Source organism: Microtus ochrogaster, assembly GCF_000317375.1.
Source record: "Microtus ochrogaster isolate Prairie Vole_2 chromosome 14 unlocalized genomic scaffold, MicOch1.0 chr14_random_1, whole genome shotgun sequence".
NCBI classification, from domain to species: Eukaryota; Metazoa; Chordata; class Mammalia; order Rodentia; family Cricetidae; genus Microtus; species Microtus ochrogaster.
The window spans coordinates 2,512,297-2,521,843 of record NW_004949096.1 but is presented as its reverse complement, the minus strand read 5'-3'; the positions used below and the strand labels follow the sequence as shown (position 1 = coordinate 2,521,843).

The window sequence follows — 9,547 nt, the reverse complement described above, 5'->3', positions numbered from 1 at the left end:
TGTGTGTGTGTGTATGAGGGTGTGTGTGTGAGTGTGTGTCAACTCATTTATTTTGCTTCTGTCCTTTTTCCATCCACATGGTTCTTGCTTTCCTCTGCCCCTTCACCAGTGCCAGGTTTCCAGTCTCACTGGCATCCTCTTCATCCCACAGCAGCAGTGCTGTGGCTTTACAGCTGTTTCCATTATTCATTTATCTCAAGGAATTCTCTTTAAATTTTCCACTTATTAAATGTTGCTGAATTAAGCACCCTTCCATTTTCTTTTTCTGTCTTTACTCGGGATTAAAAAGGTTGAAAAGAAAACCAGTTTTCTTCTGTTTAGAGTCAGAGTACTTGAATGAACATCAATTACCTCATCTATAAAGAGTAAACAACCTAATCCTGCCCCTCCACCCCACCTTTGTAAGGACCAATGGAGACCATGGATGCTATCAGGATAGCATATTGTCTTGCACATGATGAATGACAACGAATGTGAAGGTTATGGAAAACACAGCATTAAACTATGTTGCCACCTATCCACACACTCCCTAAATTCACATTCTTTGCCACTGTCTGAAGTGGGTAAGGACAGAACTTGAGCACATCCAAGGCACTGCGACACTCACGCCTATGAGTCCCTGGAGCTGGCATTCTCTGATTCCATAAAACATGCCCCTGTTGTTTTTCGCTCTACTCCAGCTTCCTGAACACTCCCTACCACCCACAGACTAGAAGCAAATCCCAGTTCCCACATCTCTTAGTAACCATCCCCTTTCCTTGAAACCATCATGTTCACCCCCTGTACTCTTCTGAAACGTGTGGCTGTTGCCCTTGGACAGCACACTTCACCCCCTTTTACTCTTATCCTGTTCTCTCACCCTCCAGTTCACCCCACAATTGTTGAATCACCTGCTGTCCCTCTTTTCTTACTTTGCTCTCCTAAGTCGATTGAATTCATCTCCCCAGTCAGGACTTGAGAAAGATCTTGCCCCTAACTCCAATCTCCTCTTGCTTCTTCCAAGAGGACTTCTAAGAATACAGAAAGTGACCCAAAGAATCGGAAAGGATGATAGCAGGTAGAATTCACGGCATCCTCTAGCTTCTATTACTGGAAACACTTGGGCAGCGAGAGAGCAATGGCTTTCTGAAGCCATTAGCAGGAGCCTCCCCTGAAGCACCTGCTGCTCCTTACTGCTGGTGCCAGTCCTATAACTTAAATGACAATCAGGGATTGTCACACACATCCTTGATTAGACCAAAAAAAAAGAAAAATCCAGAAAACACACCTCAGAAGGTGTCCCTGGTAACATCTCCTCCGCCTGATTCATCACACCAGCTTACATTCAGAAGTGTTTACCGTGGGGAGGCCTCCAAGACCTTACTTATAAAACTGTGTTCTAGGGCTACATTCACTGTGGCGTGTCAGCTAACATCCATAAGATGGGCAAAGTCCAAATAGCCTGAGAATTTGTTCAACTTCTCAACAGCTACAAACAGTTTGCATAGATAGATATCACTTGAGTAAGTCTTGAGTAACTGACATGCCCATATATTTACAAATGTGCAGATGCCTCTCCTACTCAAGCAACCCCCTCAAAGATCTCGAATGGGAGGGTCTTCCAGCACACTGCCCATTCCCCTAGCTCTGGAACTGCCTTCTTTCTGCTTAACAGCTAATGCTTCCCTATTTGTTATTTGCCTAGGCTTGTTAATTACTGTTTGCCTAACTCACTCTTCTACATTCAAAAAGCAAACTGTGTTCCTTTTCATTGGCTTCTAGTTACCTCACTATCCTAGAGAGACAGAGAGAAGGAGAGGAAGATGAAAGGGAGAGAGAGAAGGAGGGAGAACGGGGAAGGGGGAGGACAAGGGAAGAAAGTAAAAGAAAAGGAAGAAAGGAAGGAAAGAATGAAGGAAGGAAATGAAGGAACGAAAAATGGGTAAACACACCCAACCATTTTTCCAACAAACCCAACTGTTTTAAAATCTCTTTCTCCGGGTACCCTTCTTAGGATAACCAAGCATACTTTATGCAAGAGACCTTTGCAGGGGCTTTCCCCCATTCTTCTAAACACCATTAAACTAAGAGGATTTTGCAAGGCACCTATTCCTGTCTCTATGCTCCCAAACACCAGCCAAAGCATCCTCTTCTCTTATCCAACAACAACAAGGCTGTTTTCCTCTCTAGATGCTATTCTGCAACTGTGTTAGGGTGGTACCTGAACCAAATCCGAGAGAAGGGCAGAAAGAAGGAGACAGAATTAACAATTAAAAAGGTGATAGAATCAGGAAAGCCAATACCATTAGAAACACGTACTTCATCGCACACCATTTATCCAGTCCCTGTGGACTGCTCAAACACTGAAAATACATGCCATCCTAATGTTGGGAGAGTCAGCAATACAGACCCGCTCATCAGCTGTTGGCAAAGGAGAGGAACGGTGAGGCTGGGATCAGACAAAACGAAAACGGTGCTGAATCTAAACCCCACCTCATTGGGGAACGACATCTTTAATTGCGCCCTGGCCTCCAGACCCAGGTTCCCGCTCAGGCATATTAAGCAGGGCGCACTGGCCCCATCCCCTGGGTTGCCCCTGGAGCGCCGCGTTGCATCTGCACCTCCCTTCTCCCACCTCCTGGTTTATTTTTAACCGCCTTCCATTCATGTCCTTCTGTCACATTCTCGATATTATTTATTCCTCAAATGTCCACAGTTTCTCAACAGCCAAAAGAGTAGGGTGGGGAAAAGATAAGAAAGGTATCATACTTACCGTTCCCAGCAAGTGAGAAAAAATAAAAACAGAGAAAAAAATTCCCGGTGATTTGTTTTCTCCCCTCAAGCTGCAACAGCTGGAGGAGGGGCAGAATCGTGGGGGGTGGGGGCGCAGTACATACAAGAAATCACTCGGATTTGGCAGGTGGAGGCTTCCAAATATCCACGGAACAAGTTCTGTCGCCTTGGCCGGGGTAGGGGGTGTCACAGAGTCCTCGATACTGGAGCCCAGAGGTGGGGATTAGGGACGCCCCAAAGGTAGACCCCGGAGATTCCTGGCTTTTCTGGAGTTCGGCACAGCAGACCTGGACTGGGAACGGAAGTCAAGGTTCCCCCGAAAAAGACTCAAAATCCTAGACAGCAGCGATCACTTGTTAAGCCTGGATTCCTTCTCCAGTATCCATCCCAGTCTCGCTCTCTAGCTGGCTGCAGGAGCAGCACACGCCTCCCCTGGCTGCCAGCGCGCACGGGCGGGGGCGGGGCCAGGCCAGGCTGAGGGTGTGGCCTTTGGAGCTGTCACCCGGGGCGCCTCCCCGCGTGGCTGGGCGGGCACAGTCACGACGCTGCGACCCCACCCGTCGGCCCAGCCCCCACGACAGCTTCGCTTCTGGAAACCGTCCCAGGAGCACTTGACTATCACCCCCAAGCGAGGAGCAAATCCCGGAGACAGATGTGTCCCGCAGGAGCTGGAACAGAAGTCCAGGACCGCAGAACAGGTGCCACTAGAGAGGCTGGGAGAAGGACTTTGACGGGAGATGCAGTCCAAAAACTGGGTGGAGAGCTTGAGGCGGCTTCGCTCCCTACCCTGATCTTTCTTTATATCCCCTGGCATCATTCCTGTTTCCTCCCAAAACGTGCAGGAGTAGGGCTCAGGTGCATCTCTGGGGAGACTGCAGGTCCAGGATTCCTTGTTTTCCCCGTGAGCACACCCCAACAATAGTAGCAGTCTTCCTAGAACAACCGAGTCCGCAGCCTCAGCTCCTGGGTTCGGCCTCCCAGGCTCGGAGAAATACCAACTTTACCTGTGTATTAGACCATGTGTTAGAGAGAGTGCTCGAATCTAGAGAGTGACCCAGGGTGAAGCTTACTGTGCACCAGGGGCATAAGTCTCAACAGGACCGCAGTTGGAGTGTTTTGAGCAAAATGACCTAGGCTGGAGGCTTTGGAAGGCTGAGGTGAGCCCTCTCTGAAACTGTTGCTGCGAAAAATACCTGCTATGTAACCTGAGGCACCATGTGGGGCCTTGGGGAGACTTTGTATTCCTGCCCCTATCTCTACTGCCACCCACCTACTTTTTAACATAAGTATTCCACACTACCATACCCCCAGCCAGGGAAGAGTGTTCTAAGAAAGGCAACCACACCCCAAAGGAACTTTAGGTGGTTTCATTGGCGGTTTGTGAACCATTTCTGGTACATAGATGTGGATGTGCAATTTTAAATAATCCACAGAAAAGAGAGAGAGAGAGAGAGAGAGAGAGAGAGAGAGAGAGAGAGAGAGAGAAAGGAGGGGGGGAGGGAGAGAAGGGGAGGGAGGAGAGGGAGAGGAGAGGGAAGGGGGGGGAATTGGAGGGGGAGGGGAGGGGAGGGAAGAGGGGAGGGATCCAGGTCAGCTTCAGGTCTCCTGTGTCTTCCCCAACAACCCCGATGGATCTAGCAAGCACTGTGGTACACAGGTCCAACTACTGGAGCAGATCCGACCTGGGTTGTTTGGTTGGCACCTGGGATGCCATACTTGCAAGCAGCTTTGTTCGTGGGCCCTATTGGGCTTCCTTCTTTTGTAATTCACAATTAATTATTAAGGGAAATATTCCTGAGCTGAATTATAGATCTGCTGTGTGTACTGCACTTACCTAGCCGCTGCTGACGCAGGGAAAGACATCTGGAAGGCGGTTCTGCGTGTTTAGTTTTTTTTTTTTAATAATTGAAGTTGGGGGTCCTGAATTGGAATTACTGAGAGGGAAAACCAAAAATGAAAAAAACAAAAAATGAAAACCTGGTCTGGGGTCTGGTTCCCTTAACTTCTTTAAGTCACTGCCCCTTGAGATTTTAGCAAGAATAAATTTACCTGGAACACCCTCCACCCCCACCCTGGATGCTCCAAGTCATTGGAGCTCATTCTAGCTTCAAAACAGAAAGCAATCATATTTACTTCCAAAATAAGCTAGGTCACTGTGCAGTCTCGCAGGTGCCAGAAACAGATGACTAACTTAGTATTGGACTATCAGCAGGACATTTCTTGGGATGATAGAATCAGGGCTGAAGGCATACATTATAAGACCATGGCACCCATTTCCAAAGCTATTTATGAGATCAATCCACTGCAGCTAAGGAATGCTTCCAGGGACTTGAAAGATGAAACTGAATAATGTACTAAAGATGAACGTTCTATTGAATCTTCGATGTTCTAATTGGATCACATGGAAATTTTGTGAACTATGTTTCTGTATATGTCATTGGCTATTTTATTCTTATTATGGACCAGAGAGTTTTAAACATTTAAATGCTTGAAATCTTTATAAACATCTTTATTTCTTAGGTATCAGGAAGAGCAACTACTAAATCATAGCAACAGCACAGCTGAATAAAAGCCACTCTCATGAAGATATTTATTTGGAATATAGAATGAATAACTATTGAATACTTGACCACGACATATAATAGTCATTGAGTGACCGGCCCATTGCTGATGATGTTCTAAATTCTCTGCATGGTCATTGCCTTGTTTCAGCCGCACGACTACACAACCTGTATGACAGGTACTATTATGTCACTATTGCATAAGGAAATTGAGGCTGATATGGGTTATATAACTTGGCTAAAGTTGTCTAACATATGATATAGTAGCAGAACAAGGCCTTATTTGTGTGGGCAGAGCCTGTACTCAGTGACAGCAATGTCAGACAGTCTATGCCCACATAAGTGTGTGAGCTAATAGGTGTCATGGATACACAGGCTGGTGCTGAAGCCAGACAACTCATGCTATGATGCCGGTGTCAAAATGCTGGCTCTGGTGTGCGAAGAGCCTCACAGCATCCAACCTAAAGGAAACAAGCAAGTACTTCCAAGGAAGAGAGAGTCTAAAGACCAGTGAGAGTTAGAATGGCTACTATAGAGAATATACCGACTCCTGGTACTGAGGTAGGGAGGACTAGCAGGTGGACTGTTGGGGTTAGGATGAGACTGTCTGGAAGGAACAGGCCCTCTCTCGGCCTTCCACCCCCATTCCAGCACACACATGCAGACATTTGCTTGCACACATACATACTACCCTTTATGCCTCCTCATTCCAGCAGACACAGTCTCACACACACACACACACACACACACACACACACACACACACACACTACATGCATACCCAGCCATACACAGATTTATACTCCACTTTGCCCACTTAATGTTTTTTTCATAAAATAAGTATTGCATTTCTCTCCCTTGTACTCTTAGGGACTTTTAGAACCTCACATGGTGAGCAGAATGATTTTTATTTTATTTTACTTTTTGTGGTTGACAATCTCTATTTTGACTAAGTCTTAAAACTCTCTCTTTTATTAGAAAGGTTTTCTTGCCTTTCTTAATAATCACCTAGTCAAAACCTTAGAAGCTTCCCCACCTCCACACCCCCACCTCCCTGGCTTTGAAATCTCCCATTTGTGGCACAATTGTTCTTCTGTTCTCCTTGACTAGTGTGTCCCCGTCCCAAGTGTATAGCCATGTTCAATCTACCCCCACTCCCTCTTCACCAAGCCTGTGACTCTTGCTTAGAACAGGTGCTGTATCTTTGGAAATGGACACTATATCTGTCTCATGCTGTGGACCAGGAAAGAACTTTCCATCACTGAAGGAAGTTCACTAGGTATGCTTGGAAAACACAAACTGGAGATGGCTACTTTATTCCTTCTAATTCGAGATCCTCAGAGCTCCAATTTTAAAGTTCTGAAAAGATGCAAAGAACCATGATTCCATGCCACCCCCTCCAGATTCCTAGGGGAAGATCCTCTGGGCAGCCCGCTATTCTCAATCCCAGCGAGCCACTCTGCTAGGTGTTATTTATAATTGGGTTTTACAATGACTCCTCACCCTCAGTTCCCATTCTATTGTATTTTATGTATCTGCTACCCAGGTCTTAAGAATTCAGAAAGGCATATTTATTTCTGACTATAGTCCATTTAAGTTTTTGTAGCAAAATGCCATAGACTTGGTGACTTACTAACAACAGAAATTTTTCACAATACTTCAGATTAAGAAACCCAAGAGCATGATGTTGACAATATCTGTATTTGTCAAATACCCATCTCTGGATTCACAAAGGCTTCTTCTAGCTAAGTCCCCACATAGTAAATATGGTAGATTAGCTCTACAGGACTTCTTTTATAAGGGCACTAATAGCATTCTCAAGGGATTTTCTGGAATAATGGAACAGACACATTCTGTTACCTTTCCATCAGGGATTAGAATCCAACTTTAGAATCTGGGATGGGCACAGGCATTCAGACTATAGTAGAGAAAGAGGGACCACTCAACTCAGTGACGTTCTCACAGCGCCTGCCCAGCAGCATAGAGAGGAAGATATTAGCACACACCCTGGGTGGGAACTGGTATTCCATAGGGAAGAGAAAAGAATCGCCCTACGTAGTAAAGCTCTAACAGAAGTCACTCAAGAGACAGGGAGAATGGATGTCCAGTGCAAGTTACAGGGAAAGATTCTTGGGCAGAAGTGCATCCATTCCAAAGGCTCAACAGAGAGGAATGGTGAATGAGAAAATAAACAAACATCAGCAGAGGATACAGCATGGAATGAGAAATGAGTTACTTCTCCAAAGTATTTTTAGATACAGTGGTAAAATCGTGAAATTGGTGTGGTCTTAGTTACTGTTCTATTGCTATAAAGAGACTACATAACCAAGGCAACTTGTAAAAAGAAGAGTTTACTGGGGCTTGAAGCTGCAGATGGTGAGTCTATGACCATCAAGGGCACAGAGCATGGCAGCAGACAAGCAGGTGCAGAAGCAATAGCCAAGAACTTACATCTGCTTCACAATTACAAGCCAGACACAGGTAACTGAGAATGCTGTGGGCTTTGAAAACCTCGAACTCCACCTCCTCCAGCAAAGTCACACCTCCTAACTCTTGCCAAACAGTACCACCAACTGGATATAAACTATCCAAACATATGATCTTCTAGGGGGCATTCTTATTCAAACCACCACACTATGCCACAGTAAAGTCTAGGAGAAAACATTGCAGGATGGGATTCCCAACCCTCTCTAACTCCACATGCAGGCCATACATGTAGAGTGCATATCCTTCCTCCAAACCAAGTTAGGAACTTCATGGTTGACTAAATATAATTTACAGACTTACAGAATCCTCTGGCTATGGCAACGCCTCTCTCCTACTCCTATGAATGTATCTTAGAGGTCAAGTAGATGAAATGAAACAGGCAGAACCTCAAATCAAAGCAGACCTGGATTTCAAATTGTAAGTTATTCAGAAGATAGCCCAATGAATTAAAGTACTCAGTCTCCAATGCCAGCCACATTAGCAGTTATGCACCACTGCAATTGAAGTCCACTCTGCAAAAGACACTATAAAAGAATAAAATGAAATCATCCTTTTATCTCCTCGTTCTGTTTTCTTTTTATGTGATTAGGAAATAGGGCAGTATTGGGACTTGCTGAAGATGAAGCAGATGTTGGTGGAGAGAAAAAAAAAACCACTTGGCCATGGTTTAATTGTCATGTTCCAACCAGAAACACACTTGTGTCAGGGATGGATTCAGGCAAGAGGTAGGGAATGTTGTTCCAGTTTTACAGACACAGATATCACCATGCCTTCTGGGTCAGATACACATAATTTACATCATAGAGTTTTTCACAGATACCCACATGTGGGCCTTTTAAATCTTTACATTCCTAGAATACAGTATGTACACGTGAAAAATAAATTCCAAACTCTCTTGTGGATCCTTTAAACATGGTCACTGCTATTAGGCTGGGCCTCATTCTGTTAAAACTTGGACTTTCCCTACTTCCCCTGTTTGGGATGTTAGTTGACATTCGGCCTCTGAGAACACGCATCACCAGTTCTTATAGGACATCACTGTTCTGTAGCCTAAGAATGTCCATGTGTTGCTTCCCGGCTGTGGGCACCAACACCTCCTTGACTGTTGCTCCTTCAGAAGGCCTACTTTCCTTCTGACTTGGACACATTAAGAACACCTTGTCCAGGATGTGTTTGCAAAACAAGACCCATTACCATTAGAACGATGCTGTAATAAAGATGGAAGGAAGATAGTGCTACTGGGTAAAGATCAGGTAAAATATCTAACCAGGTTTGGAGAGATGGTTCAGAGAACAACAGTACCTGATGTTCTTATAGAGAACTAAAGTGCAATTCCCAGAACCTACATGTTGACTCAGAGCATTTGTGAGGATCTGATACCATTTTCTAGCCCCTGTGAGCACCTGTCACCCATGTGGTATATATGGTGCACATAAATACAGGTGAAAGGTTCATACTCATAAAATAAAAGGAAATCTAACTGTTAGGCTCAAGAGATGGCTCTGTGGTTAAGAGCAATTACTACTCTTTTTTGTTTTTTGAGACATGGTTTCTCTGTAGCTTTGGATTCAACCTGGAACTAGCTCTTGTAGACCAGGCTGGCCATAAACTCACAGAGATTTGCCTGCCTCTGCCTCCTGAGTGCTGGGATTAAAGGCGTGCACCACCACCGCCCAGCAAGAACACTTACTACTCTTTTGAGGACCCACATCCACTTCTTAGCATCC

General features: G+C 45.2%; 1 protein-coding gene across 1 annotated transcript in view; it reads right to left on the bottom strand.

Moving 5' to 3' along the window:
• The window catches only part of Kcna4 (potassium voltage-gated channel subfamily A member 4), a 9,433-nt gene extending 6,198 nt beyond the window's left edge, over nucleotides 1-3,235 (bottom strand). The window contains exon 1 of the mRNA XM_005364049.2: nucleotides 2,753-3,235. The gene's annotated coding sequence lies outside the window, so the exon portion shown is untranslated. The remainder of the gene's footprint in view (nucleotides 1-2,752) is intronic.
• Between the last annotated feature and the right edge of the window lie 6,312 nt (nucleotides 3,236-9,547).